The 26,397-nt window shown below is 45.1% G+C and overlaps 41 pseudogenes; all 41 read right to left on the bottom strand.

The window, feature by feature from the left end:
• Positions 1-8,093: 8,093 nt before the first annotated feature.
• On the bottom strand, positions 8,094-8,212 carry LOC140079113 (5S ribosomal RNA; annotated as a pseudogene).
• A 258-nt stretch (positions 8,213-8,470) lies between these two features.
• On the bottom strand, positions 8,471-8,589 carry LOC140079112 (5S ribosomal RNA; annotated as a pseudogene).
• A 1,014-nt stretch (positions 8,590-9,603) lies between these two features.
• Positions 9,604-9,722, bottom strand: LOC140079111 (5S ribosomal RNA; annotated as a pseudogene).
• Positions 9,723-9,981: 259 nt separating this feature from the next.
• On the bottom strand, positions 9,982-10,100 carry LOC140093752 (5S ribosomal RNA; annotated as a pseudogene).
• A 636-nt stretch (positions 10,101-10,736) lies between these two features.
• On the bottom strand, positions 10,737-10,855 carry LOC140079109 (5S ribosomal RNA; annotated as a pseudogene).
• Positions 10,856-11,680: 825 nt separating this feature from the next.
• LOC140079108 (5S ribosomal RNA) lies at positions 11,681-11,799 on the bottom strand (annotated as a pseudogene).
• A 69-nt stretch (positions 11,800-11,868) lies between these two features.
• LOC140093462 (5S ribosomal RNA) lies at positions 11,869-11,987 on the bottom strand (annotated as a pseudogene).
• A 69-nt stretch (positions 11,988-12,056) lies between these two features.
• On the bottom strand, positions 12,057-12,175 carry LOC140095477 (5S ribosomal RNA; annotated as a pseudogene).
• A 69-nt stretch (positions 12,176-12,244) lies between these two features.
• Positions 12,245-12,363, bottom strand: LOC140094853 (5S ribosomal RNA; annotated as a pseudogene).
• A 1,392-nt stretch (positions 12,364-13,755) lies between these two features.
• Positions 13,756-13,874, bottom strand: LOC140091368 (5S ribosomal RNA; annotated as a pseudogene).
• Positions 13,875-14,320: 446 nt separating this feature from the next.
• On the bottom strand, positions 14,321-14,439 carry LOC140079107 (5S ribosomal RNA; annotated as a pseudogene).
• Positions 14,440-14,509: 70 nt separating this feature from the next.
• LOC140089735 (5S ribosomal RNA) lies at positions 14,510-14,628 on the bottom strand (annotated as a pseudogene).
• A 69-nt stretch (positions 14,629-14,697) lies between these two features.
• On the bottom strand, positions 14,698-14,816 carry LOC140079106 (5S ribosomal RNA; annotated as a pseudogene).
• Positions 14,817-14,886: 70 nt separating this feature from the next.
• On the bottom strand, positions 14,887-15,005 carry LOC140085386 (5S ribosomal RNA; annotated as a pseudogene).
• An 825-nt stretch (positions 15,006-15,830) lies between these two features.
• Positions 15,831-15,949, bottom strand: LOC140079104 (5S ribosomal RNA; annotated as a pseudogene).
• A 70-nt stretch (positions 15,950-16,019) lies between these two features.
• On the bottom strand, positions 16,020-16,138 carry LOC140092099 (5S ribosomal RNA; annotated as a pseudogene).
• A 70-nt stretch (positions 16,139-16,208) lies between these two features.
• On the bottom strand, positions 16,209-16,327 carry LOC140086635 (5S ribosomal RNA; annotated as a pseudogene).
• Positions 16,328-16,962: 635 nt separating this feature from the next.
• On the bottom strand, positions 16,963-17,081 carry LOC140079103 (5S ribosomal RNA; annotated as a pseudogene).
• A 69-nt stretch (positions 17,082-17,150) lies between these two features.
• LOC140088854 (5S ribosomal RNA) lies at positions 17,151-17,269 on the bottom strand (annotated as a pseudogene).
• Positions 17,270-17,528: 259 nt separating this feature from the next.
• Positions 17,529-17,647, bottom strand: LOC140092322 (5S ribosomal RNA; annotated as a pseudogene).
• Positions 17,648-18,472: 825 nt separating this feature from the next.
• Positions 18,473-18,591, bottom strand: LOC140085399 (5S ribosomal RNA; annotated as a pseudogene).
• A 258-nt stretch (positions 18,592-18,849) lies between these two features.
• LOC140091726 (5S ribosomal RNA) lies at positions 18,850-18,968 on the bottom strand (annotated as a pseudogene).
• Positions 18,969-19,416: 448 nt separating this feature from the next.
• Positions 19,417-19,535, bottom strand: LOC140084732 (5S ribosomal RNA; annotated as a pseudogene).
• A 636-nt stretch (positions 19,536-20,171) lies between these two features.
• LOC140091355 (5S ribosomal RNA) lies at positions 20,172-20,290 on the bottom strand (annotated as a pseudogene).
• Positions 20,291-20,359: 69 nt separating this feature from the next.
• Positions 20,360-20,478, bottom strand: LOC140082747 (5S ribosomal RNA; annotated as a pseudogene).
• A 69-nt stretch (positions 20,479-20,547) lies between these two features.
• On the bottom strand, positions 20,548-20,666 carry LOC140094852 (5S ribosomal RNA; annotated as a pseudogene).
• Positions 20,667-20,736: 70 nt separating this feature from the next.
• LOC140093461 (5S ribosomal RNA) lies at positions 20,737-20,855 on the bottom strand (annotated as a pseudogene).
• A 69-nt stretch (positions 20,856-20,924) lies between these two features.
• Positions 20,925-21,043, bottom strand: LOC140094850 (5S ribosomal RNA; annotated as a pseudogene).
• Positions 21,044-21,302: 259 nt separating this feature from the next.
• On the bottom strand, positions 21,303-21,421 carry LOC140082648 (5S ribosomal RNA; annotated as a pseudogene).
• Positions 21,422-22,057: 636 nt separating this feature from the next.
• LOC140097325 (5S ribosomal RNA) lies at positions 22,058-22,176 on the bottom strand (annotated as a pseudogene).
• Positions 22,177-22,246: 70 nt separating this feature from the next.
• On the bottom strand, positions 22,247-22,365 carry LOC140092321 (5S ribosomal RNA; annotated as a pseudogene).
• A 259-nt stretch (positions 22,366-22,624) lies between these two features.
• Positions 22,625-22,743, bottom strand: LOC140096329 (5S ribosomal RNA; annotated as a pseudogene).
• Positions 22,744-23,379: 636 nt separating this feature from the next.
• LOC140079102 (5S ribosomal RNA) lies at positions 23,380-23,498 on the bottom strand (annotated as a pseudogene).
• Positions 23,499-23,568: 70 nt separating this feature from the next.
• LOC140087935 (5S ribosomal RNA) lies at positions 23,569-23,687 on the bottom strand (annotated as a pseudogene).
• Positions 23,688-23,756: 69 nt separating this feature from the next.
• LOC140093460 (5S ribosomal RNA) lies at positions 23,757-23,875 on the bottom strand (annotated as a pseudogene).
• A 69-nt stretch (positions 23,876-23,944) lies between these two features.
• On the bottom strand, positions 23,945-24,063 carry LOC140094849 (5S ribosomal RNA; annotated as a pseudogene).
• Positions 24,064-24,133: 70 nt separating this feature from the next.
• Positions 24,134-24,252, bottom strand: LOC140097855 (5S ribosomal RNA; annotated as a pseudogene).
• Positions 24,253-24,321: 69 nt separating this feature from the next.
• On the bottom strand, positions 24,322-24,440 carry LOC140094848 (5S ribosomal RNA; annotated as a pseudogene).
• A 448-nt stretch (positions 24,441-24,888) lies between these two features.
• LOC140082647 (5S ribosomal RNA) lies at positions 24,889-25,007 on the bottom strand (annotated as a pseudogene).
• A 259-nt stretch (positions 25,008-25,266) lies between these two features.
• LOC140091725 (5S ribosomal RNA) lies at positions 25,267-25,385 on the bottom strand (annotated as a pseudogene).
• Positions 25,386-25,833: 448 nt separating this feature from the next.
• Positions 25,834-25,952, bottom strand: LOC140083888 (5S ribosomal RNA; annotated as a pseudogene).
• Between the last annotated feature and the right edge of the window lie 445 nt (positions 25,953-26,397).

Genomic DNA, 26,397 nt, shown 5'->3' with positions numbered 1-26,397 from the left:
CCAGTCTCCCATGCTGGTACTTGCCAAGCCTTAAGCTGCATCGCTGCTGCGATCTGACAAGAGCACGCACATTCAGCTTAGAATGGCCGTTGACGGCAGCTGTTCAATTTGAACCTTCTTTTACTATCTCATAGAGAAACTAACACAATTTTCAGGTTCAAAAAGGGCAATTGAACTTGGGATTCCCAGCCAGTCTCCCATGCTGGTACTTGCCAAGCCTTAAGCTGCATTGCTGCTGCGATCTGGCGAGAGCAGGCACATCCAGCTTAGAATGGCCATTGACAGCAGTTGTTCAATTTGAACCTTCTTCTACTATCTTATATAGAAACTAACACAATTTTCAGGTTCAAAAAGGTCACCAGAACTTGGGATTCCCAGCCAGTCTCCCATGCTGGTACTTGCCAAGCCTTAAGCTGCATTGCTGCTGCGATATGGCGAGAGCAGGCACATTCAGCTTAGAATGGCCATTGACAGCAGTTGTTCAATTTGAACCTTCTTCTACTATCTCATAGAGAAACTAACACAATTTTCAGGTTCAAAAAGGTCACCAGAACTTGGGATTCCCAGCCAGTCTCCCATGCTGGTACTTGCCAAGCCTTAAGCTGCATCGCTGCTGCGATCTGAGAAGAGCACGCACATTCAGCTTAGAATTGCCGTTGACAGCAGCTTTTCAATTTGAACCTTCTTTTACTATCTCATACAGAAACTAACACAATTTTCAGGTTCAAAAAGGTCAACGGAACTTGGGATTCCCAGCCAGTCTCCCATGCTGGTACTTGCCAAGCCTTAAGCTGCATCGCTGCTGCGATCTGTCAAGAGCACGCACATTCAGCTTAGAATGGCCGTTGACAGCAGCTGTTCAATTTGAACCTTCTTTTACTATCTCATAGAGAAACTAACACATTTTCAGGTTCAAAAAGGTCAACAGAACTTGGGATTCCCAGCCAGTCTCCCATGCTGGTACTTGCCAAGCCTTAAGCTGCATTGCTGCTGCGATCTGACGAGAGCAGGCACATTCAGCTTAGAATGGCCGTTGACAGCAGCTGTCCAATTTGAACCTTCTTTTACTATCTCATAGAGAAACTAACACAATTTTCAGGTTCAAAAAGGTCAACGGAACTTGGGATTCCCAGCCAGTCTCCCATGCTGGTACTTGCCAAGCCTTAAGCTGCATCGCTGCTGCGATCTGACAAGAGCACGCACATTCAGCTTAGAATGGCCGTTGACAGCAGCTGTTCAATTTGAACCTTCTTTTACTATCTCATAGAGAAACTAACACAATTTTCAGGTTCAAAAAGGTCAACGGAACTTGGGATTCCCAGCCAGTCTCCCATGCTGGTACTTGCCAAGCCTTAAGCTGCATTGCTGCTGCGATCTGGCGAGAGCAGGCACATTCAGCTTAGAATGGCCATTGACATCAGTTGTTCAATTTGAACCTTCTTCTACTATCTTATATAGAAACTAACACAATTTTCAGGTTCAAAAAGGTCACCAGAACTTGGGATTCCAAGCCAGTCTCCCATGCTGGTACTTGCCAAGCCTTAAGCTGCATCGCTGCTGCGATCTGACAAGAGCACGCACATTCAGCTTAGAATGGCCGTTGACAGCAGCTGTTCAATTTGAACCTTCTGTTACTATCTCATAGAGAAACTAACACAATTTTCAGGTTCAAAAAGGTCAACAGAACTTGGGATTCCCAGCCAGTCTCCCATGCTGGTACTTGCCAAGCCTTAAGCTGCATCGCTGCTGCGATCTGACAAGAGCACACACATTCAGCTTAGAATGGCCGTTGACAGCAGCTGTTCAATTTGAACCTTCTTTTACTATCTCATAGAGAAACTAACACAATTTTCAGGTTCAAAAAGGTCAACGGAACTTGGGATTCCCAGCCAGTCTCCCATGCTGGTACTTGCCAAGCCTTAAGCTGCATTGCTGCTGCGATCTGACAAGAGCAGGCACATTCAGCTTAGAATGGCCGTTGACAGCAGCATTTCAAATTGAACCTTCTTTTACTATCTCATAGAGAAACTAAAACAATTTTCAAGTTCAAAAAGGTCAACAGAACTTGGGATTCCCAGCCAGTCTCCCATGCTGGAACTTGCCAAGCCTTAAGCTGCATCGCTGCTGCGATCTGACAAGAGCACACACATTCAGCTTAGAATGGCCGTTGACAGCAGCTGTTCAATTTGAACCTTCTTTTACTATCTCATAGAGAAACTAACACAATTTTCAGGTTCATAAAGGTCAACAGAACTTGGGATTCCCAGCCAGTCTCCCATGCTGGTACTTGCCAAGCCTTAAGCTGCATTGCTGCTTCGATCTGACGAGAGCAGGCACATTCAGCTTAGAATGGCCGTTGACAGCAGCTGTTCAATTTGAACCTTCTTTTGCTATCTCATAGAGAAACTAACACAATTTTCAGGTTCAAAAAGGTCAACGGAACTTGGGATTCCCAGCCAGTCTCCCATGCTGGTACTTGCCAAGCCTTAAGCTGCATCGCTGCTGCGATCTGACAAGAGCACGCACATTCAGCTTAGAATGGCCGTTGACAGCAGCTGTTCAATTTGAACCTTCTTTTACTATCTCATAGAGAAACTAACACAATTTTCAGGTTCAAAAAGGTCAACAGAACTTGGGATTCCCAGCCAGTCTCCCATGCTGGTACTTGCCAAGCCTTAAGCTGCATTGCTGCTGCGATCTGACAAGAGCAGGCACATTCAGCTTAGAATGGCCGTTGACAGCAGCATTTCAAATTGAACCTTCTTTTACTATCTCATAGAGAAACTAAAACAATTTTCAAGTTCAAAAAGGTCAACAGAACTTGGGATTCCCAGCCAGTCTCCCATGCTGGAACTTGCCAAGCCTTAAGCTGCATCGCTGCTGCGATCTGACAAGAGCACGCACATTCAGCTTAGAATGGCCGTTGACAGCAGCTGTTCAATTTGAACCTTCTTTTACTATCTCATAGAGAAACTAACACAATTTTCAGGTTCAAAAAGGTCAACAGAACTTGGGATTCCCAGCCAGTCTCCCATGCTGGTACTTGCCAAGCCTTAAGCTGCATTGCTGCTGCGATCTGACAAGAGCAGGCACATTCAGCTTAGAATGGCCGTTGACAGCAGCGTTTCAAATTGAACCTTCTTTTACTATCTCATAGAGAAACTAAAACAATTTTCAAGTTCAAAAAGGTCAACAGAACTTGGGATTCCCAGCCAGTCTCCCATGCTGGAACTTGCCAAGCCTTAAGCTGCATCGCTGCTGCGATCTGACAAGAGCACGCACATTCAGCTTAGAATGGCCGTTGACAGCAGCTGTTCAATTTGAACCTTCTTTTACTATCTCATAGAGAAACTAACACAATTTTCAGGTTCATAAAGGTCAATAGAACTTGGGATTCCCAGCCAGTCTCCCATGCTGGTACTTGCCAAGCCTTAAGCTGCATTGCTGCTTCGATCTGACGAGAGCAGGCACATTCAGCTTAGAATGGCCGTTGACAGCAGCTGTTCAATTTGAACCTTCTTTTGCTATCTCATAGAGAAACTAACACAATTTTCAGGTTCAAAAAGGTCAACGGAACTTGGGATTCCCAGCCATTCTCCCATGCTGGTACTTGCCAAGCCTTAAGCTGCATCGCTGCTGCGATCTGACAAGAGCACGCACATTCAGCTTAGAATGGCCGTTGACAGCAGCTGTTCAATTTGAACCTTCTTTTACTATCTCATAGAGAAACTAACACAATTTTCAGGTTCAAAAAGGTCAACAGAACTTGGGATTCCCAGCCAGTCTCCCATGCTGGTACTTGCCAAGCCTTAAGCTGCATCGCTGCTGCGATCTGACAAGAGCAGGCACATTCAGCTTAGAATGGCCATTGACAGCAGTTGTTCAATTTGAACCTTCTTCTACTATCTCATATAGAAACTAACACAATTTTCAGGTTCAAAAAGGTCACCAGAACTTGGGATTCCAAGCCAGTCTCCCATGCTGGTACTTGCCAAGCCTTAAGCTGCAGCGCTGCTGCGATCTGACAAGAGCACGCACATTCAGCTTAGAATGGCCGTTGACAGCAGCTGTTCAATTTGAACCTTCTTTTACTATCTCATAGAGAAACTAACACAATTTTCAGGTTCAAAAAGGGCAACGGAACTTGGGATTCCCAGCCAGTCTCCCATGCTGGTACTTGCCAAGCCTTAAGCTGCATCGCTGCTGCGATCTGACGAGAGCTGGCACATTCAGCTTAGAATGGCCATTGACAGCAACTGTTCAATTTGAACCTTCTTTTGCTATCTCATAGAGAAACTAACACAATTTTCAGGTTCAAAAAGGTCACCAGAACTTGGGATTCCAAGCCAGTCTCCCATGCTGGTACTTGCCAAGCCTTAAGCTGCATCGCTGCTGCGATCTAACAAGCGCACGCACATTCAGCTTAGAATGGCCGTTGACAGCAGCTGTTCAATTTGAACCTTCTTTTACTATCTCATAGAGAAACTAACACATTTTCAGGTTCAAAAAGGTCAACAGAACTTGGGATTCCCAGCCAGTCTCCCATGCTGGTACTTGCCAAGCCTTAAGCTGCATTGCTGCTGCGATCTGACGAGAGCAGGCACATTCAGCTTAGAATGGCCGTTGACAGCAGCTGTTCAATTTGAACCTTCTTTTACTATCTCATAGAGAAACTAACACAATTTTCAGGTTCAAAAAAGTCACCAGAACTTGGGATTCCCAGCCAGTCTCCCATGCTGGTACTTGCCAAGCCTTAAGCTGCATCGCTGCTGTGATCTGACAAGAGCACGCACATTCAGCTTAGAATGGCCGTTGACAGCAGCTGTTCAATTTGAACCTTCTTTTACTATCTCATAGAGAAACTAACACAATTTTCAGGTTCAAAAAGGGCAACGGAACTTGGGATTCCCAGCCAGTCTCCCATGCTGGTACTTGCCAAGCCTTAAGCTGCATTGCTGCTGCGATCTGGCGAGAGCAGGCACATTCAGCTTAGAATGGCTGTTGACAGCAGTTGTTCAATTTGAACCTTCTTCTACTATCTTATATAGAAACTAACACAATTTTCAGGTTCAAAAAGGTCACCAGAACTTGGGATTCCAAGCCAGTCTCCCATGCTGGTACTTGCCAAGCCTTAAGCTGCATTGCTGCTGCAATCTGACAAGAGCAGGCACATTCAGCTTAGAATGGCCGTTGACAGCAGCTGTTCAATTTGAACCTTCTTTTGCTATCTCATAGAGAAACTAACACAATTTTCAGGTTCAAAAAGGTCACCAGAACTTGGGATTCCAAGCCAGTCTCCCATGCTGGTACTTGCCAAGCCTTAAGCTGCATCGCTGCTGCGATCTGACAAGAGCACGCACATTCAGCTTAGAATGGCCGTTGACAGCAGCTGTTCAATTTGAACCTTCTTTTACTATCTCATAGAGAAACTAACACATTTTCAGGTTCAAAAAGGTCAACAGAACTTGGGATTCCCAGCCAGTCTCCCATGCTGGTACTTGCCAAGCCTTAAGCTGCATTGCTGCTGCGATCTGACGAGAGCAGGCACATTCAGCTTAGAATGGCCGTTGACAGCAGCTGTTCAATTTGAACCTTCTTTTACTATCTCATAGAGAAACTAACACATTTTCAGGTTCAAAAAGGTCAACGGAACTTGGAATTCCCAGCCAGTCTCCCATGCTGGTACTTGCCAAGCCTTAAGTTGCATTGCTGCTGCGATCTGACGAGAGCAGGCAAATTCAGCTTAGAATGGCCGTTGACAGCAGCTGTTCAATTTGAACCTTCTTTTACTATCTCATAGAGAAACTAACACATTTTCAGGTTCAAAAAGGTCAACAGAACTTGGGATTCCCAGCCAGTCTCCCATGCTGGTACTTGCCAAGCCTTAAGTTGCATTGCTGCTGCGATCTGACGAGAGCAGGCAAATTCAGCTTAGAATGGCCGTTGACAGCAGCTGTTCAATTTGAACCTTCTTTTACTATCTCATAGAGAAACTAACACATTTTCAGGTTCAAAAAGGTCAACAGAACTTGGGATTCCCAGCCAGTCTCCCATGCTGGTACTTGCCAAGCCTTAAGCTGCATTGCTGCTGCAATCTGACGAGAGCAGGCACATTCAGCTTAGAATTGCCGTTGACAGCAGCTGTTCATTTTGAACCTTCTTTTACTATCTCATAGAGAAACTAACACAATTTTCAGGTTCAAAAAGGTCAACAGAACTTGGGATTCCCAGCCAGTCTCCCATGCTGGTACTTGCCAAGCCTTAAGCTGCATCGCTGCTGCGATCTGAAAAGAGCACACACATTCAGCTTAGAATGGCCGTTGACAGCAGTTGTTCAATTTGAACCTTCTTCTACTATCTCATAGAGAAACTAACACAATTTTCAGGTTCAAAAAGGTCACCAGAACTTGGGATTCCAAGCCAGTCTCCCATGCTGGTACTTGCCAAGCCTTAAGCTGCATCGCTGCTGCGATCTGACGAGAGCAGGCACATTCAGCTTAGAATGGCCATTGACAGCAGTTGTTCAATTTGAACCTTCTTCTACTATCTCATATAGAAACTAGCACAATTTTCAGGTTCAAAAAGGTCACCAGAACTTGGGATTCCAAGCCAGTCTCCCATGCTGGTACTTGCCAAGCCTTAAGCTGCATCGCTGCTGCGATCTGACAAGAGCACGCACATTCAGCTTAGAATGGCCGTTGACAGCAGCTGTTCAATTTGAAAGTTCTTTTACTATCTCATAGAGAAACTAACACAATTTTCAGGTTTAAAAAGGGCAACGGAACTTGGGATTCCCAGCCAGTCTCCCATGCTGTTACTTGCCAAGCATTAAGCTGCATTGCTGCTGCGATCTGGCGAGAGCAGGCACATTCAGCTTAGAATGGCCATTGACAGAAGTTGTTCAATTTGAACCTTCTTCTACTATCTTATATAGAAACTAACACAATTTTCAGGTTCAAAAAGGTCACCAGAACTTGGGATTCCAAGCCAGTCTCCCATGCTGGTACTTGCCAAGCCTTAAGCTGCATTGCTGCTGCAATCTGACAAGAGCAGGCACATTCAGCTTAGAATGGCCGTTGACAGCAGCTGTTCAATTTGAACCTTCTTTTGCTATCTCATAGAGAAACTAACACAATTTTCAGGTTCAAAAAGGTCACCAGAAGTTAGGATTCCAAGCCAGTCTCCCATGCTGGTACTTGCCAAGCCTTAAGCTGCATCGCTGCTGCGATCTGACAAGAGCACACACATTCAGCTTAGAATGGCCGTTGACAGCAGCTGTTCAATTTGAACCTTCTTTTACTATCTCATAGAGAAACTAACACATTTTCAGGTTCAAAAAAGTCAACAGAACTTGGGATTCCCAGCCAGTCTCCCATGCTGGTACTTGCCAAGCCTTAAGCTGCATTGCTGCTGCGATCTGACGAGAGCAGGCACATTCAGCTTAGAATGGCCGTTGACAGCAGCTGTTCAATTTGAACCTTCTTTTACTATCTCATAGAGAAACTAACACAATTTTCAGGTTCAAAAAGGTCAACGGAACTTGGGATTCCCAGCCAGTCTCCCATGCTGGTACTTGCCAAGCCTTAAGCTGCATTGCTGCTGCGATCTGACGAGAGCAGGCACATTCAGCTTAGAATGGCCGTTGACAGCAGCTGTTCAATTTGAACCTTCTTTTACTATCTCATAGAGAAACTAACACATTTTCAGGTTCAAAAAGGTCAACGGAACTTGGAATTTCCAGCCAGTCTCCCATGCTGGTACTTGCCAAGCCTTAAGTTGCATTGCTGCTGCGATCTGACGAGAGCAGGCAAATTCAGCTTAGAATGGCCGTTGACAGCAGCTGTTCAATTTGAACCTTCTTTTGCTATCTCATAGAGAAACTAACACAATTTTCAGGTTCAAAAAGGTCACCAGAACTTGGGATTCCAAGCCAGTCTCCCATGCTGGTACTTGCCAAGCCTTAAGCTGCATCGCTGCTGCGATCTGACAAGAGCACGCACATTCAGCTTAGAATGGCCGTTGACAGCAGCTGTTCAATTTGAACCTTCTTTTACTATCTCATAGAGAAACTAACACATTTTCAGGTTCAAAAAGGTCAACAGAACTTGGGATTCCCAGCCAGTCTCCCATGCTGGTACTTGCCAAGCCTTAAGCTGCATTGCTGCTGCGATCTGACGAGAGCAGGCACATTCAGCTTAGAATGGCCGTTGACAGCAGCTGTTCAATTTGAACCTTCTTTTACTATCTCATAGAGAAACTAACACAATTTTCAGGTTCAAAAAGGTCAACGGAACTTGGGATTCCCAGCCAGTCTCCCATGCTGGTACTTGCCAAGCCTTAAGCTGCATTGCTGCTGCTATCTGACGAGAGCAGGCACATTCAGCTTAGAATGGCCGTTGACAGCAGCTGTTCAATTTGAACCTTCTTTTACTATCTCATAGAGAAACTAACACATTTTCAGGTTCAAAAAGGTCAACAGAACTTGGGATTCCCAGCCAGTCTCCCATGCTGGTACTTGCCAAGCCTTAAGCTGCATTGCTGCTGCGATCTGACGAGAGCAGGCACATTCAGCTTAGAATGGCCGTTGACAGCAGCTGTTCAATTTGAACCTTCTTTTACTATCTCATAGAGAAACTAACACAATTTTCAGGTTCAAAAAGGTCAACGGAACTTGGGATTCCAAGCCAGTCTCCCATGCTGGTACTTGCCAAGCCTTAAGCTGCATTGCTGCTGCGATCTGACGAGAGCAGGCACATTCAGCTTAGAATGGCCGTTGACAGCAGCAGTTCAATTTGAACCTTCTTTAACTATCTCATAGAGAAACTAACACAATTTTCAGGTTCAAAAAAGTCACCAGAACTTGGGATTCCCAGCCAGTCTCCCATGCAGGTACTTGCCAAGCCTTAAGCTGCATCGCTGCTGTGATCTGACAAGAGCACGCACATTCAGCTTAGAATGGCCGTTGACAGCAGCTGTTCAATTTGAACCTTCTTTTACTATCTCATAGAGAAACTAACACAATTTTCAGGTTCAAAAAGGGCAACGGAACTTGGGATTCCCAGCCAGTCTCCCATGCTGGTACTTGCCAAGCCTTAAGCTGCATTGCTGCTGCGATCTGGCGAGAGCAAGCACATTCAGCTTAGAATGGCTGTTGACAGCAGTTGTTCAATTTGAACCTTCTTCTACTATCTTATATAGAAACTAACACAATTTTCAGGTTCAAAAAGGTCACCAGAACTTGGGATTCCAAGCCAGTCTCCCATGCTGGTACTTGCCAAGCCTTAAGCTGCATTGCTGCTGCAATCTGACAAGAGCAGGCACATTCAGCTTAGAATGGCCGTAGACAGCAGCTGTTCAATTTGAACCTTCTTTTGCTATCTCATAGAGAAACTAACACAATTTTCAGGTTCAAAAAGGTCACCAGAACTTGGGATTCCAAGCCAGTCTCCCATGCTGGTACTTGCCAAGCCTTAAGCTGCATCGCTGCTGCGATCTGACAAGAGCACGCACATTCAGCTTAGAATGGCCGTTGACAGCAGCTGTTCAATTTGAACCTTCTTTTACTATCTCATAGAGAAACTAACACATTTTCAGGTTCAAAAAGGTCAACAGAACTTGGGATTCCCAGCCAGTCTCCCATGCTGGTACTTGCCAAGCCTTAAGCTGCATTGCTGCTGCGATCTGACGAGAGCAGGCACATTCAGCTTAGAATGGCCGTTGACAGCAGCTGTTCAATTTGAACCTTCTTTTACTATCTCATAGAGAAACTAACACAATTTTCAGGTTCAAAAAGGTCAACGGAACTTGGGATTCCCAGCCATTCTCCCATGCTGGTACTTGCCAAGCCTTAAGCTGCATCGCTGCTGCGATCTGACAAGAGCACGCACATTCAGCTTAGAATGGCCGTTGACAGCAGCTGTTCAATTTGAACCTTCTTTTACTATCTCATAGAGAAACTAACACAATTTTCAGGTTCAAAAAGGTCAACAGAACTTGGGATTCCCAGCCAGTCTCCCATGCTGGTACTTGCCAAGCCTTAAGCTGCATCGCTGCTGCGATCTGACAAGAGCAGGCACATTCAGCTTAGAATGGCCATTGACAGCAGTTGTTCAATTTGAACCTTCTTCTACTATCTCATATAGAAACTAACACAATTTTCAGGTTCAAAAAGGTCACCAGAACTTGGGATTCCAAGCCAGTCTCCCATGCTGGTACTTGCCAAGCCTTAAGCTGCAGCGCTGCTGCGATCTGACAAGAGCACGCACATTCAGCTTAGAATGGCCGTTGACAGCAGCTGTTCAATTTGAACCTTCTTTTACTATCTCATAGAGAAACTAACACAATTTTCAGGTTCAAAAAGGGCAACGGAACTTGGGATTCCCAGCCAGTCTCCCATGCTGGTACTTGCCAAGCCTTAAGCTGCATCGCTGCTGCGATCTGACGAGAGCTGGCACATTCAGCTTAGAATGGCCATTGACAGCAACTGTTCAATTTGAACCTTCTTTTGCTATCTCATAGAGAAACTAACACAATTTTCAGGTTCAAAAAGGTCACCAGAACTTGGGATTCCAAGCCAGTCTCCCATGCTGGTACTTGCCAAGCCTTAAGCTGCATCGCTGCTGCGATCTAACAAGCGCACGCACATTCAGCTTAGAATGGCCGTTGACAGCAGCTGTTCAATTTGAACCTTCTTTTACTATCTCATAGAGAAACTAACACATTTTCAGGTTCAAAAAGGTCAACAGAACTTGGGATTCCCAGCCAGTCTCCCATGCTGGTACTTGCCAAGCCTTAAGCTGCATTGCTGCTGCGATCTGACGAGAGCAGGCACATTCAGCTTAGAATGGCCGTTGACAGCAGCTGTTCAATTTGAACCTTCTTTTACTATCTCATAGAGAAACTAACACAATTTTCAGGTTCAAAAAAGTCACCAGAACTTGGGATTCCCAGCCAGTCTCCCATGCTGGTACTTGCCAAGCCTTAAGCTGCATCGCTGCTGTGATCTGACAAGAGCACGCACATTCAGCTTAGAATGGCCGTTGACAGCAGCTGTTCAATTTGAACCTTCTTTTACTATCTCATAGAGAAACTAACACAATTTTCAGGTTCAAAAAGGGCAACGGAACTTGGGATTCCCAGCCAGTCTCCCATGCTGGTACTTGCCAAGCCTTAAGCTGCATTGCTGCTGCGATCTGGCGAGAGCAGGCACATTCAGCTTAGAATGGCTGTTGACAGCAGTTGTTCAATTTGAACCTTCTTCTACTATCTTATATAGAAACTAACACAATTTTCAGGTTCAAAAAGGTCACCAGAACTTGGGATTCCAAGCCAGTCTCCCATGCTGGTACTTGCCAAGCCTTAAGCTGCATTGCTGCTGCAATCTGACAAGAGCAGGCACATTCAGCTTAGAATGGCCGTTGACAGCAGCTGTTCAATTTGAACCTTCTTTTGCTATCTCATAGAGAAACTAACACAATTTTCAGGTTCAAAAAGGTCACCAGAACTTGGGATTCCAAGCCAGTCTCCCATGCTGGTACTTGCCAAGCCTTAAGCTGCATCGCTGCTGCGATCTGACAAGAGCACGCACATTCAGCTTAGAATGGCCGTTGACAGCAGCTGTTCAATTTGAACCTTCTTTTACTATCTCATAGAGAAACTAACACATTTTCAGGTTCAAAAAGGTCAACAGAACTTGGGATTCCCAGCCAGTCTCCCATGCTGGTACTTGCCAAGCCTTAAGCTGCATTGCTGCTGCGATCTGACGAGAGCAGGCACATTCAGCTTAGAATGGCCGTTGACAGCAGCTGTTCAATTTGAACCTTCTTTTACTATCTCATAGAGAAACTAACACATTTTCAGGTTCAAAAAGGTCAACGGAACTTGGAATTCCCAGCCAGTCTCCCATGCTGGTACTTGCCAAGCCTTAAGTTGCATTGCTGCTGCGATCTGACGAGAGCAGGCAAATTCAGCTTAGAATGGCCGTTGACAGCAGCTGTTCAATTTGAACCTTCTTTTACTATCTCATAGAGAAACTAACACATTTTCAGGTTCAAAAAGGTCAACAGAACTTGGGATTCCCAGCCAGTCTCCCATGCTGGTACTTGCCAAGCCTTAAGTTGCATTGCTGCTGCGATCTGACGAGAGCAGGCAAATTCAGCTTAGAATGGCCGTTGACAGCAGCTGTTCAATTTGAACCTTCTTTTACTATCTCATAGAGAAACTAACACATTTTCAGGTTCAAAAAGGTCAACAGAACTTGGGATTCCCAGCCAGTCTCCCATGCTGGTACTTGCCAAGCCTTAAGCTGCATTGCTGCTGCAATCTGACGAGAGCAGGCACATTCAGCTTAGAATTGCCGTTGACAGCAGCTGTTCATTTTGAACCTTCTTTTACTATCTCATAGAGAAACTAACACAATTTTCAGGTTCAAAAAGGTCAACAGAACTTGGGATTCCCAGCCAGTCTCCCATGCTGGTACTTGCCAAGCCTTAAGCTGCATCGCTGCTGCGATCTGAAAAGAGCACACACATTCAGCTTAGAATGGCCGTTGACAGCAGTTGTTCAATTTGAACCTTCTTCTACTATCTCATAGAGAAACTAACACAATTTTCAGGTTCAAAAAGGTCACCAGAACTTGGGATTCCAAGCCAGTCTCCCATGCTGGTACTTGCCAAGCCTTAAGCTGCATCGCTGCTGCGATCTGACGAGAGCAGGCACATTCAGCTTAGAATGGCCATTGACAGCAGTTGTTCAATTTGAACCTTCTTCTACTATCTCATATAGAAACTAGCACAATTTTCAGGTTCAAAAAGGTCACCAGAACTTGGGATTCCAAGCCAGTCTCCCATGCTGGTACTTGCCAAGCCTTAAGCTGCATCGCTGCTGCGATCTGACAAGAGCACGCACATTCAGCTTAGAATGGCCGTTGACAGCAGCTGTTCAATTTGAAAGTTCTTTTACTATCTCATAGAGAAACTAACACAATTTTCAGGTTTAAAAAGGGCAACGGAACTTGGGATTCCCAGCCAGTCTCCCATGCTGTTACTTGCCAAGCATTAAGCTGCATTGCTGCTGCGATCTGGCGAGAGCAGGCACATTCAGCTTAGAATGGCCATTGACAGAAGTTGTTCAATTTGAACCTTCTTCTACTATCTTATATAGAAACTAACACAATTTTCAGGTTCAAAAAGGTCACCAGAACTTGGGATTCCAAGCCAGTCTCCCATGCTGGTACTTGCCAAGCCTTAAGCTGCATTGCTGCTGCAATCTGACAAGAGCAGGCACATTCAGCTTAGAATGGCCGTTGACAGCAGCTGTTCAATTTGAACCTTCTTTTGCTATCTCATAGAGAAACTAACACAATTTTCAGGTTCAAAAAGGTCACCAGAAGTTGGGATTCCAAGCCAGTCTCCCATGCTGGTACTTGCCAAGCCTTAAGCTGCATCGCTGCTGCGATCTGACAAGAGCACACACATTCAGCTTAGAATGGCCGTTGACAGCAGCTGTTCAATTTGAACCTTCTTTTACTATCTCATAGAGAAACTAACACATTTTCAGGTTCAAAAAAGTCAACAGAACTTGGGATTCCCAGCCAGTCTCCCATACTGGTACTTGCCAAGCCTTAAGCTGCATTGCTGCTGCGATCTGACGAGAGCAGGCACATTCAGCTTAGAATGGCCGTTGACAGCAGCTGTTCAATTTGAACCTTCTTTTACTATCTCATAGAGAAACTAACACAATTTTCAGGTTCAAAAAGGTCAACGGAACTTGGGATTCCCAGCCAGTCTCCCATGCTGGTACTTGCCAAGCCTTAAGCTGCATTGCTGCTGCGATCTGACGAGAGCAGGCACATTCAGCTTAGAATGGCCGTTGACAGCAGCTGTTCAATTTGAACCTTCTTTTACTATCTCATAGAGAAACTAACACATTTTCAGGTTCAAAAAGGTCAACGGAACTTGGAATTTCCAGCCAGTCTCCCATGCTGGTACTTGCCAAGCCTTAAGTTGCATTGCTGCTGCGATCTGACGAGAGCAGGCAAATTCAGCTTAGAATGGCCGTTGACAGCAGCTGTTCAATTTGAACCTTCTTTTGCTATCTCATAGAGAAACTAACACAATTTTCAGGTTCAAAAAGGTCACCAGAACTTGGGATTCCAAGCCAGTCTCCCATGCTGGTACTTGCCAAGCCTTAAGCTGCATCGCTGCTGCGATCTGACAAGAGCACGCACATTCAGCTTAGAATGGCCGTTGACAGCAGCTGTTCAATTTGAACCTTCTTTTACTATCTCATAGAGAAACTAACACATTTTCAGGTTCAAAAAGGTCAACAGAACTTGGGATTCCCAGCCAGTCTCCCATGCTGGTACTTGCCAAGCCTTAAGCTGCATTGCTGCTGCGATCTGACGAGAGCAGGCACATTCAGCTTAGAATGGCCGTTGACAGCAGCTGTTCAATTTGAACCTTCTTTTACTATCTCATAGAGAAACTAACACAATTTTCAGGTTCAAAAAGGTCAACGGAACTTGGGATTCCCAGCCAGTCTCCCATGCTGGTACTTGCCAAGCCTTAAGCTGCATTGCTGCTGCTATCTGACGAGAGCAGGCACATTCAGCTTAGAATGGCCGTTGACAGCAGCTGTTCAATTTGAACCTTCTTTTACTATCTCATAGAGAAACTAACACATTTTCAGGTTCAAAAAGGTCAACAGAACTTGGGATTCCCAGCCAGTCTCCCATGCTGGTACTTGCCAAGCCTTAAGCTGCATTGCTGCTGCGATCTGACGAGAGCAGGCACATTCAGCTTAGAATGGCCGTTGACAGCAGCTGTTCAATTTGAACCTTCTTTTACTATCTCATAGAGAAACTAACACAATTTTCAGGTTCAAAAAGGTCAACGGAACTTGGGATTCCAAGCCAGTCTCCCATGCTGGTACTTGCCAAGCCTTAAGCTGCATTGCTGCTGCGATCTGACGAGAGCAGGCACATTCAGCTTAGAATGGCCGTTGACAGCAGCAGTTCAATTTGAACCTTCTTTAACTATCTCATAGAGAAACTAACACAATTTTCAGGTTCAAAAAAGTCACCAGAACTTGGGATTCCCAGCCAGTCTCCCATGCAGGTACTTGCCAAGCCTTAAGCTGCATCGCTGCTGTGATCTGACAAGAGCACGCACATTCAGCTTAGAATGGCCGTTGACAGCAGCTGTTCAATTTGAACCTTCTTTTACTATCTCATAGAGAAACTAACACAATTTTCAGGTTCAAAAAGGGCAACGGAACTTGGGATTCCCAGCCAGTCTCCCATGCTGGTACTTGCCAAGCCTTAAGCTGCATTGCTGCTGCGATCTGGCGAAAGCAAGCACATTCAGCTTAGAATGGCTGTTGACAGCAGTTGTTCAATTTGAACCTTCTTCTACTATCTTATATAGAAACTAACACAATTTTCAGGTTCAAAAAGGTCACCAGAACTTGGGATTCCAAGCCAGTCTCCCATGCTGGTACTTGCCAAGCCTTAAGCTGCATTGCTGCTGCAATCTGACAAGAGCAGGCACATTCAGCTTAGAATGGCCGTAGACAGCAGCTGTTCAATTTGAACCTTCTTTTGCTATCTCATAGAGAAACTAACACAATTTTCAGGTTCAAAAAGGTCACCAGAACTTGGGATTCCAAGCCAGTCTCCCATGCTGGTACTTGCCAAGCCTTAAGCTGCATCGCTGCTGCGATCTGACAAGAGCACGCACATTCAGCTTAGAATGGCCGTTGACAGCAGCTGTTCAATTTGAACCTTCTTTTACTATCTCATAGAGAAACTAACACATTTTCAGGTTCAAAAAGGTCAACAGAACTTGGGATTCCCAGCCAGTCTCCCATGCTGGTACTTGCCAAGCCTTAAGCTGCATTGCTGCTGCGATCTGACGAGAGCAGGCACATTCAGCTTAGAATGGCCGTTGACAGCAGCTGTTCAATTTGAACCTTCTTTTACTATCTCATAGAGAAACTAACACAATTTTCAGGTTCAAAAAGGTCAACGGAACTTGGGATTCCCAGCCAGTCTACCATGCTGGTACTTGCCAAGCCTTAAGCTGCATTGCTGCTGCGATCTGACGAGAGCAGGCACATTCAGCTTAGAATTGCCGTTGACAGCAGCTGTTCAATTTGAACCTTCTTTTACTATCTCATAGAGAAACTAACACAATTTTCAGGTTCAAAAAGGTCAACAGAACTTGGGATTCCCAGCCAGTCCCCCATGCTGGTACTTGCCAAGCCTTAAGCTGCATTGCTGCTGCGATCTGACGAGAGCAGGCACATTCAGCTTAGAATTGCCGTTGACAGCAGCTGTTCAATTTGAACCTTCTTTTACTATCTCATAGAGAAACTAACACATTTTCAGGTTCAAAAAGGTCAACAGAACTTGGGATTCCCAGCCAGTCTCCCATGCTGGTACTTGCCAAGCCTTAAGCTGCATCGCTGCTGCGATCTGACAAGAGCACACACATTCAGCTTAGAATGGCCGTTGACAGCAGTTGTTCAATTTGAACCTTCTTCTACTATCTCATATAGAAACTAACACAATTTTCAGGTTCAAAAAGGTCACCAGAACTTGGGATTCCAAGCCAGTCTCCCATGCTGGTACTTGCCAAGCCTTAAGCTGCATTGCTGCTGCGATCTGACAAGAGCAGGCACATTCAGCTTAGAATGGCCGTTGACAGCAGCATTTCAAATTGAACCTTCTTTTACTATCTCATAGAGAAACTAAAACAATTTTAAAGTTCAAAAAGGTCAACAGAACTTGGGATTCCCAGCCAGTCTCCATGCTGGAACTTGCCAAGCCTTAAGCTGCATCGCTGCTGCGATCTGACAAGAGCACGCACATTCAGCTTAGAATGGCCGTTGACAGCAGCTGTTCAATTTGAACCTTCTTTTACTATCTCATAGAGAAACTAACACAATTTTCAGGTTCAAAAAGGTCAACAGAACTTGGGATTCCCAGCCAGTCTCCCATGCTGGTACTTGCCAAGCCTTAAGCTGCATTGCTGCTGCGATCTGACGAGAGCAGGCACATTCAGCTTAGAATGGCCGTTGACAGCAGCTGTTCAATTTGAACCTTCTTTTACTATCTCATAGAGAAACTAACGCAATTTTCAGGTTCAAAAGGTCAACGGAACTTGGGATTCCCAGCCAGTCTCCCATGCTGGTACTTGCCAAGCCTTAAGCTGCATTGCTGCTGCGATCTGACAAGAGCAGGCACATTCAGCTTAGAATGGCCGTTGACAGCAGCATTTCAAATTGAACCTTCTTTTACTATCTCATAGAGAAACTAAAACAATTTTCAGGTTCAAAAAGGTCAACAGAACTTGGGATTCCCAGCCAGTCTCCCATGCTGGTACTTGCCAAGCCTTAAGCTGCATTGCTGCTACGATCTGACGAGAGCAGGCACATTCAGCTTACAATGGCCGTTGACAGCAGCTCTTCAATTTGAACCTTCTTTTGCTATCTCATAGAGAAACTAACACAATTTTCAGGTTCAAAAAGGTCAACGGAACTTGGGATTCCCAGCCAGTCTCCCATGCTGGTACTTGCCAAGACTTAAGCTGCATTGCTGCTGCGATCTGACGAGAGCAGGCACATTCAGCTTAGAATGGCCATTGACAGCAGTTGTTCAATTTGAACCTTCTTCTACTATCTCATATAGAAACTAACACAATTTTCAGGTTCAAAAAGGTCACCAGAACTTGGGATTCCAAGCCAGACTCCCATGCTGGTACTTGCCAAGCCTTAAGCTGCATCGCTGCTGCGATCTGACAAGAGCACGCACATTCAGCTTAGAATGGCCGTTGACAGCAGCTGTTCAATTTGAAAGTTCTTTTACTATCTCATAGAGAAACTAACACAATTTTCAGGTTCAAAAAGGGCAACGGAACTTGGGATTCCCAGCCAGTCTCCCATGCTGTTACTTGCCAAGCATTAAGCTGCATTGCTGCTGCGATCTGGCGAGAGCAGGCACATTCAGCTTAGAATGGCCATTGACAGCAGTTGTTCAATTTGAACCTTCTTCTACTATCTTATATAGAAACTAACACAATTTTCAGGTTCAAAAAGGTCAACAGAACTTGGGATTCCAAGCCAGTCTCCCATGCTGGTACTTGCCAAGCCTTAAGCTGCATTGCTGCTGCAATCTGACAAGAGCAGGCACATTCAGCTTAGAATGGCCGTTGACAGCAGCTGTTCAATTTGAACCTTCTTTTGCTATCTCATAGAGAAACTAACACAATTTTCAGGTTCAAAAAGGTCACCAGAACTTGGGATTCCAAGCCAGTCTCCCATGCTGGTACTTGCCAAGCCTTAAGCTGCATCGCTGCTGCGATCTGACAAGAGCACACACATTCAGCTTAGAATGGCCGTTGACAGCAGCTGTTCAATTTGAACCTTCTTTTACTATCTCATAGAGAAACTAACACATTTTCAGGTTCAAAAAGGTCAACAGAACTTGGGATTCCCAGCCAGTCTCCCATGCTGGTACTTGCCAAGCCTTAAGCTGCATTGCTGCTGCGATCTGACGAGAGCAGGCACACTCAGCTTAGAATGGCCGTTGACAGCAGCTGTTCAATTTGAACCTTCTTTTACTATCTCATAGAGAAACTAACACATTTTCAGGTTCAAAAAGGTCACCAGAACTTGGGATTCCCAGCCAGTCTCCCATGCTGGTACTTGCCAAGCCTTAAGCTGCATCGCTGCTGCGATCTGACAAGAGCACGCACATTCAGCTTAGAATTGCCGTTGACAGCAGCTTTTCAATTTGAACCTTCTTTTACTATCTCATACAGAAACTAACACAATTTTCAGGTTCAAAAAGGTCAACGGAACTTGGGATTCCCAGCCAGTCTCCCATGCTGGTACTTGCCAAGCCTTAGGCTGCATTGCTGCTGCGATCTGACGAGAGCAGGCACATTCAGCTTAGAATGGCCATTGACAGCAGCTGTTCAATTTGAACCTTCTTTTACTATCTCATAGAGAAACTAACACAATTTTCAGGTTCAAAAAGGTCAACAGAACTTGGGATTCCCAGCCAGTCTCCCATGCTGGTACTTGCCAAGCCTTAAGCTGCATCGCTGCTGCGATCTGACAAGAGCACACACATTCAGCTTAGAATGGCCGTTGACAGCAGTTGTTCAATTTGAACCTTCTTCTACTATCTCATAGAGAAACTAACACAATTTTCAGGTTCAAAAAAGTCACCAGAACTTGGGATTCCCAGCCAGTCTCCCATGCTGGTACTTGCCAAGCCTTAAGCTGCATCGCTGCTGCGATCTGACAAGAGCACACACATTCAGCTTAGAATGGCCGTTGACAGCAGCTGTTCAATTTGAACCTACTTTTACTATCTCATAGAGAAAATAACACAATTTTCAGGTTCAAAAAGGTCAACGGAACTTGGGATTCCCAGCCAGTCTCCCATGCTGGTACTTGCCAAGCCTTAAGCTGCATTGCTACTGCGATCTGACGAGAGCAGGCACATTCAGCTTAGAATTGCCGTTGACAGCAGCTGTTCAATTTGAACCTTCTTTTACTATCTCATAGAGAAACTAACACATTTTCAGGTTCAAAAAGGTCAACAGAACTTGGGATTCCCAGCCAGTCTCCCATGCTGGTACTTGCCAAGCCTTAAGCTGCATCGCTGCTGCGATCTGACAAGAGCACACACATTCAGCTTAGAATGGCCGTTGACAGCAGCATTTCAAATTGAACCTTCTTTTACTATCTCATAGAGAAACTAAAACAATTTTCAAGTTCAAAAAGGGCAACGGAACTTGGGATTCCCAGCCAGTCTCCCATGCTGGTACTTGCCAAGCCTTAAGCTGCATTGCTGCTGCGATCTGGCGAGAGCAGGCACATTCAGCGTAGAATGGCCATTGACAGCAGTTGTTCAATTTGAACCTTCTTCTACTATCTTAAATAGAAACTAACACAATTTTCAGGTTCAAAAAGGTCACCAGAACTTGGGATTCCAAGCCAGTCTCCCATGCTGGTACTTGCCAAGCAATAAGCTGCATCGCTGCTGCGATCTGACGAGAGCAGGCACATTGAGCTTAGAATGGCCGTTGACAGCAGCTGTTCAATTTGAACCTTCTTTTACTATCTCATAGAGAAACTAACACAATTTTCAGGTTCAAAAAGGTCAACGGAACTTGGGATTCCCAGCCAGTCTCCCATGCTGGTACTTGCCAAGCCTTAAGCTGCATTGCTGCTGCGATCTGACGAGAGCAGGCACATTCAGCTTAGAATGGCCGTTGACAGCAGCTGTTCAATTTGAACCTTCTTTTACTATCTCATAGAGAAACTAACACATTTTCAGGTTCAAAAAGGTCAACGGAACTTGGAATTCCCAGCCAGTCTCCCATGCTGGTACTTGCCAAGCCTTAAGCTGCATTGCTGCTGCGATCTGACGAGAGCAGGCACATTCAGCTTAGAATGGCCGTTGACAGCAGCTGTTCAATTTGAACCTTCTTTTACTATCTCATAGAGAAACTAACACATTTTCAGGTTCAAAAAGGTCAACAGAACTTGGGATTCCCAGCCAGTCTCCCATGCTGGTACTTGCCAAGCCTTAAGCTGCATTGCTGCTGCAATCTGACGAGAGCAGGCACATTCAGCTTAGAATTGCCGTTGACAGCAGCTTTTCAATTTGAACCTTCTTTTACTATCTCATAGAGAAACTAACACAATTTTCAGGTTCAAAAAGGTCAACGGAACTTGGAATTCCCAGCCAGTCTCCCATGCTGGTACTTGCCAAGCCTTAAGTTGCATTGCTGCTGCGATCTGACGAGAGCAGGCAAATTCAGCTTAGAATGGCCGTTGACAGCAGCTGTTCAATTTGAACCTTCTTTTACTATCTCATAGAGAAACTAACACATTTTCAGGTTCAAAAAGGTCAACAGAACTTGGGATTCCCAGCCAGTCTCCCATGCTGGTACTTGCCAAGCCTTAAGCTGCATTGCTGCTGCAATCTGACGAGAGCAGGCACATTCAGCTTAGAATTGCCGTTGACAGCAGCTGTTCAATTTGAACCTTCTTTTACTATCTCATAGAGAAACTAACACAATTTTCAGGTTCAAAAAGGTCACCAGAACTTGGGATTCCCAGCCAGTCTCCCATGCTGGTACTTGCCAAGCCTTAAACTGCATCGCTGCTGCGATCTGACAAGAGCACGCACATTCAGCTTAGAATTGCCATTGACAGCAGCTTTTCAATTTGAACCTTCTTTTACTATCTCATACAGAAACTAACACAATTTTCAGGTTCAAAAAGGTCAACGGAACTTGGGATTCCCAGCCAGTCTCCCATGCTGGTACTTGCCAAGCCTTAAGCTGCATTGCTGCTGCGATCTGACGAGAGCAGGCACATTCAGCTTAGAATGGCCATTGACAGCAGCCGTTCAATTTGAACCTTCTTTTACTATCTCATAGAGAAACTAACACAATTTTCAGGTTCAAAAAGGTCAACAGAACTTGGGATTCCCAGCCAGTCTCCCATGCTGGTACTTGCCAAGCCTTAAGCTGCATCGCTGCTACGATCTGACAAGAGCACACACATTCAGCTTAGAATGGCCGTTGACAGCAGTTGTTCAATTTGAAAATTCTTCTACTATCTCATAGAGAAACTAACACAATTTTCAGGTTCAAAAAAGGCACCAGAACTTGGGATTCCCAGCCAGTCTCCCATGCTGGTACTTGCCAAGCCTTAAGCTGCATCGCTGCTGCGATCTGACAAGAGCACGCACATTCAGCTTAGAATGAACGTTGACAGCAGCTGTTCAATTTGAACCTTCTTTTACTATCTCATAGAGAAACTAAAACAATTTTCAAGTTCAAAAAGGTCAACAGAACTTGGGATTCCCAGCCAGTCTCCCATGCTGGAACTTGCCAAGCCTTAAGCTGCATCGCTGCTGCGATCTGACAAGAGCACGCACATTCAGCTTAGAATGGCCGTTGAGAGCAGCTCTTCAATTTGAACCTTCTTTTACTATCTCATAGTAAACTAACACAATTTTCAGGTTCAAAAAGGTCAACAGAACTTGGGATTCCCAGCCAGTCTCCCATGCTGGTACTTGCCAAGCCTTAAGCTGCATTGCTGCTGCGATATGACGAGAGCAGGCACATTCAGCTTAGAATGGCCGTTGACAGCAGCTGTTCAATTTGAACCTTCTTTTGCTATCTCATAGAGAAACTAACACAATTTTCAGGTTCAAAAAGGTCAACGGAACTTGGGATTCCCAGCCAGTCTCCCATGCTGGTACTTGCCAAGACTTAAGCTGCATTGCTGCTGCGATCTGACGAGAGCAGGCACATTCAGCTTAGAATGGCCATTGACAGCAGTTGTTCAATTTGAACCTTCTTCTACTATCTCATATAGAAACTAACACAATTTTCAGGTTCAAAAAGGTCACCAGAACTTGGGATTCCCAGCCAGTCTCCCATGCTGGTACTTGCCAAGCCTTAAGCTGCATCGCTGCTGCGATCTGAGAAGAGCACGCACATTCAGCTTAGAATTGCCGTTGACAGCAGCTTTTCAATTTGAACCTTCTTTTACTATCTCATACAGAAACTAACACAATTTTCAGGTTCAAAAAGGTCAACGGAACTTGGGATTCCCAGCCAGTCTCCCATGCTGGTACTTGCCAAGCCTTAAGCTGCATTGCTGCTGCAATCTGACAAGAGCAGGCACATTCAGCTTAGAATGGCCGTTGACAGCAGCATTTCAAATTGAACCTTCTTTTACTATCTCATAGAGAAACTAAAACAATTTTCAAGTTCAAAAAGGGCAACGGAACTTGGGATTCCCAGCCAGTCTCCCATGCTGGTACTTGCCAAGCCTTAAGCTGCATTGCTGCTGCGATCTGGCGAGAGCAGGCACATTCAGCGTAGAATGGCCATTGACAGCAGTTGTTCAATTTGAACCTTCTTCTACTATCTTATATAGAAACTATCACAATTTTCAGGTTCAAAAAGGTCACCAGAACTTGGGATTCCAAGCCAGTCTCCCATGCTGGTACTTGCCAAGCCTTAAGCTGCATTGCTGCTGCAATCTGACAAGAGCAGGCACATTCAGCTTAGAATGGCCGTTGACAGCAGCTGTTCAATTTGAACCTTCTTTTGCTATCTCATAGAGAAACTAACACAATTTTCAGGTTCAAAAAGGTCACCAGAACTTGGGATTCCAAGCCAGTCTCCCATGCTGGTACTTGCCAAGCCTTAAGCTGCATCGCTGCTGCGATCTGACAAGAGCACGCACATTCAGCTTAGAATGGCCGTTGACAGCAGCTGTTCAATTTGAACCTTCTTTTACTATCTCATAGAGAAACTAACACATTTTCAGGTTCAAAAAGGTCAACAGAACTTGGGATTCCCAGCCAGTCTCCCATGCTGGTACTTGCCAAGCCTTAAGCTGCATTGCTGCTGCGATCTGACGAGAGCAGGCACATTCAGCTTAGAATGGCCGTTGACAGCAGCTGTTCAATTTGAACCTTCTTTTACTATCTCATAGAGAAACTAACACAATTTTCAGGTTCAAAAAGGTCAATGGAACTTGGGATTCCCAGCCAGTCTCCCATGCTGGTACTTGCCAAGCCTTAAGCTGCATTGCTGCTGCGATCTGACGAGAGCAGGCACATTCAGCTTAGAATGGCCGTTGACAGCAGCTGTTCAATTTGAACCTTCTTTTACTATCTCATAGAGAAACTAACACATTTTCAGGTTCAAAAAGGTCAACGGAACTTGGAATTCCCAGCCAGTCTCCCATGCTGGTACTTGCCAAGCCTTAAGTTGCATTGCTGCTGCGATCTGACGAGAGCAGGCAAATTCAGCTTAGAATGGCCGTTGACAGCAGCTGTTCAATTTGAACCTTCTTTTACTATCTCATAGAGAAACTAACACATTTTCAGGTTCAAAAAGGTCAACAGAACTTGGGATTCCCAGCCAGTCTCCCATGCTGGTACTTGCCAAGCCTTAAGCTGCATTGCTGCTGCAATCTGACGAGAGCAGGCACATTCAGCTTAGAATTGCCGTTGACAGCAGCTGTTCAATTTGAACCTTCTTTTAATATCTCATAGAGAAACTAACACAATTTTCAGGTTCAAAAAGGTCAACGGAACTTGGAATTCCCAGCCAGTCTCCCATGCTGGTACTTGCCAAGCCTTAAGTTGCATTGCTGCTGCGATCTGACGAGAGCAGGCAAATTCAGCTTAGATTGGCCGTTGACAGCAGCTGTTCAATTTGAACCTTCTTTTACTATCTCATAGAGAAACTAACACATTTTCAGGTTCAAAAAGGTCAACAGAACTTGGGATTCCCAGCCAGTCTCCCATGCTGGTACTTGCCAAGCCTTAAGCTGCATTGCTGCTGCAATCTGACGAGAGCAGGCACATTCAGCTTAGAATTGCCGTTGACAGCAGCTGTTCAATTTGAACCTTCTTTTACTATCTCATAGAGAAACTAACACAATTTTCAGGTTCAAAAAGGTCAACAGAACTTGGGATTCCCAGCCAGTCTCCCATGCTGGTACTTGCCAAGCCTTAAGCTGCATCGCTGCTGCGATCTGAAAAGAGCACACACATTCAGCTTAGAATGGCCGTTGACAGCAGTTGTTCAATTTGAACCTTCTTCTACTATCTCATAGAGAAACTAACACAATTTTCAGGTTCAAAAAGGTCACCAGAACTTGGGATTCCCAGCCAGTCTCCCATGCTGGTACTTGCCAAGCCTTAAGCTGCATCGCTGCTGCGATCTGACTAGAGCACGCACATTCAGCTTAGAATTGCCGTTGACAGCAGCTTTTCAATTTGAACCTTCTTTTACTATCTCATACAGAAACTAACACAATTTTCAGGTTCAAAAAGGTCAACGGAACTTGGGATTCCCAGCCAGTCTCCCATGCTGGTACTTGCCAAGCCTTAAGCTGCATTGCTGCTGCGATCTGACGAGAGCAGGCACATTCAGCTTAGAATGGCCATTGACAGCAGCTGTTCAATTTGAATCTTCTTTTACTATCTCATAGAGAAACTAACACAATTTTCAGGTTCAAAAAGGTCAACAGAACTTGGGATTCCCAGCCAGTCTCCCATGCTGGTACTTGCCAAGCCTTAAGCTGCATCGCTGCTGCGATCTGACAAGAGCACGCACATTCAGCTTAGAATTGCCGTTGACAGCAGCTTTTCAATTTGAACCTTCTTTTACTATCTCATACAGAAACTAACACAATTTTCAGGTTCAAAAAGGTCAACGGAACTTGGGATTCCCAGCCAGTCTCCCATGCTGGTACTTGCCAAGCCTTAGGCTGCATTGCTGCTGCGATCTGACGAGAGCAGGCACATTCAGCTTAGAATGGCCATTGACAGCAGCTGTTCAATTTGAACCTTCTTTTACTATCTCATAGAGAAACTAACACAATTTTCAGGTTCAAAAAGGTCAACAGAACTTGGGATTCCCAGCCAGTCTCCCATGCTGGTACTTGCCAAGCCTTAAGCTGCATCGCTGCTGCGATCTGACAAGAGCACACACATTCAGCTTAGAATGGCCGTTGACAGCAGTTGTTCAATTTGAACCTTCTTCTACTATCTCATAGAGAAACTAACACAATTTTCAGGTTCAAAAAAGTCACCAGAACTTGGGATTCCCAGCCAGTCTCCTATGCTGGTACTTGCCAAGCCTTAAGCTGCATCGCTGCTGCGATCTGACAAGAGCACACACATTCAGCTTAGAATGGCCGTTGACAGCATCTGTTCAATTTGAACCTACTTTTACTATCTCATAGAGAAAATAACACAATTTTCAGGTTCAAAAAGGTCAACGGAACTTGGGATTCCCAGCCAGTCTCCCATGCTGGTACTTGCCAAGCCTTAAGCTGCATTGCTGCTGCGATCTGACGAGAGCAGGCACATTCAGCTTAGAATTGCCGTTGACAGCAGCTGTTCAATTTGAACCTTCTTTTACTATCTCATAGAGAAACTAACACATTTTCAGGTTCAAAAAGGTCAACAGAACTTGGGATTCCCAGCCAGTCTCCCATGCTGGTACTTGCCAAGCCTTAAGCTGCATCGCTGCTGCGATCTGACAAGAGCACACACATTCAGCTTAGAATGGCCGTTGACAGCAGTTGTTCTATTTGAACCTTCTTCTACTATCTCATATAGAAACTAACACAATTTTCAGGTTCAAAAATGTCACCAGAACTTGGGATTCCAAGCCAGTCTCCCATGCTGGTACTTGCCAAGCCTTAAGCTGCATTGCTGCTGCGATCTGACAAGAGCAGGCACATTCAGCTTAGAATGGCCGTTGACAGCAGCATTTCAAATTGAACCTTCTTTTACTATCTCATAGAGAAACTAAAACAATTTTCAAGTTCAAA

Source organism: Engystomops pustulosus, chromosome 9, assembly GCF_040894005.1.
Source record: "Engystomops pustulosus chromosome 9, aEngPut4.maternal, whole genome shotgun sequence".
Lineage (NCBI taxonomy): Eukaryota > Metazoa > Chordata > Amphibia > Anura > Leptodactylidae > Engystomops > Engystomops pustulosus.
This window is presented reverse-complemented; position numbering and strand designations above follow the sequence as displayed.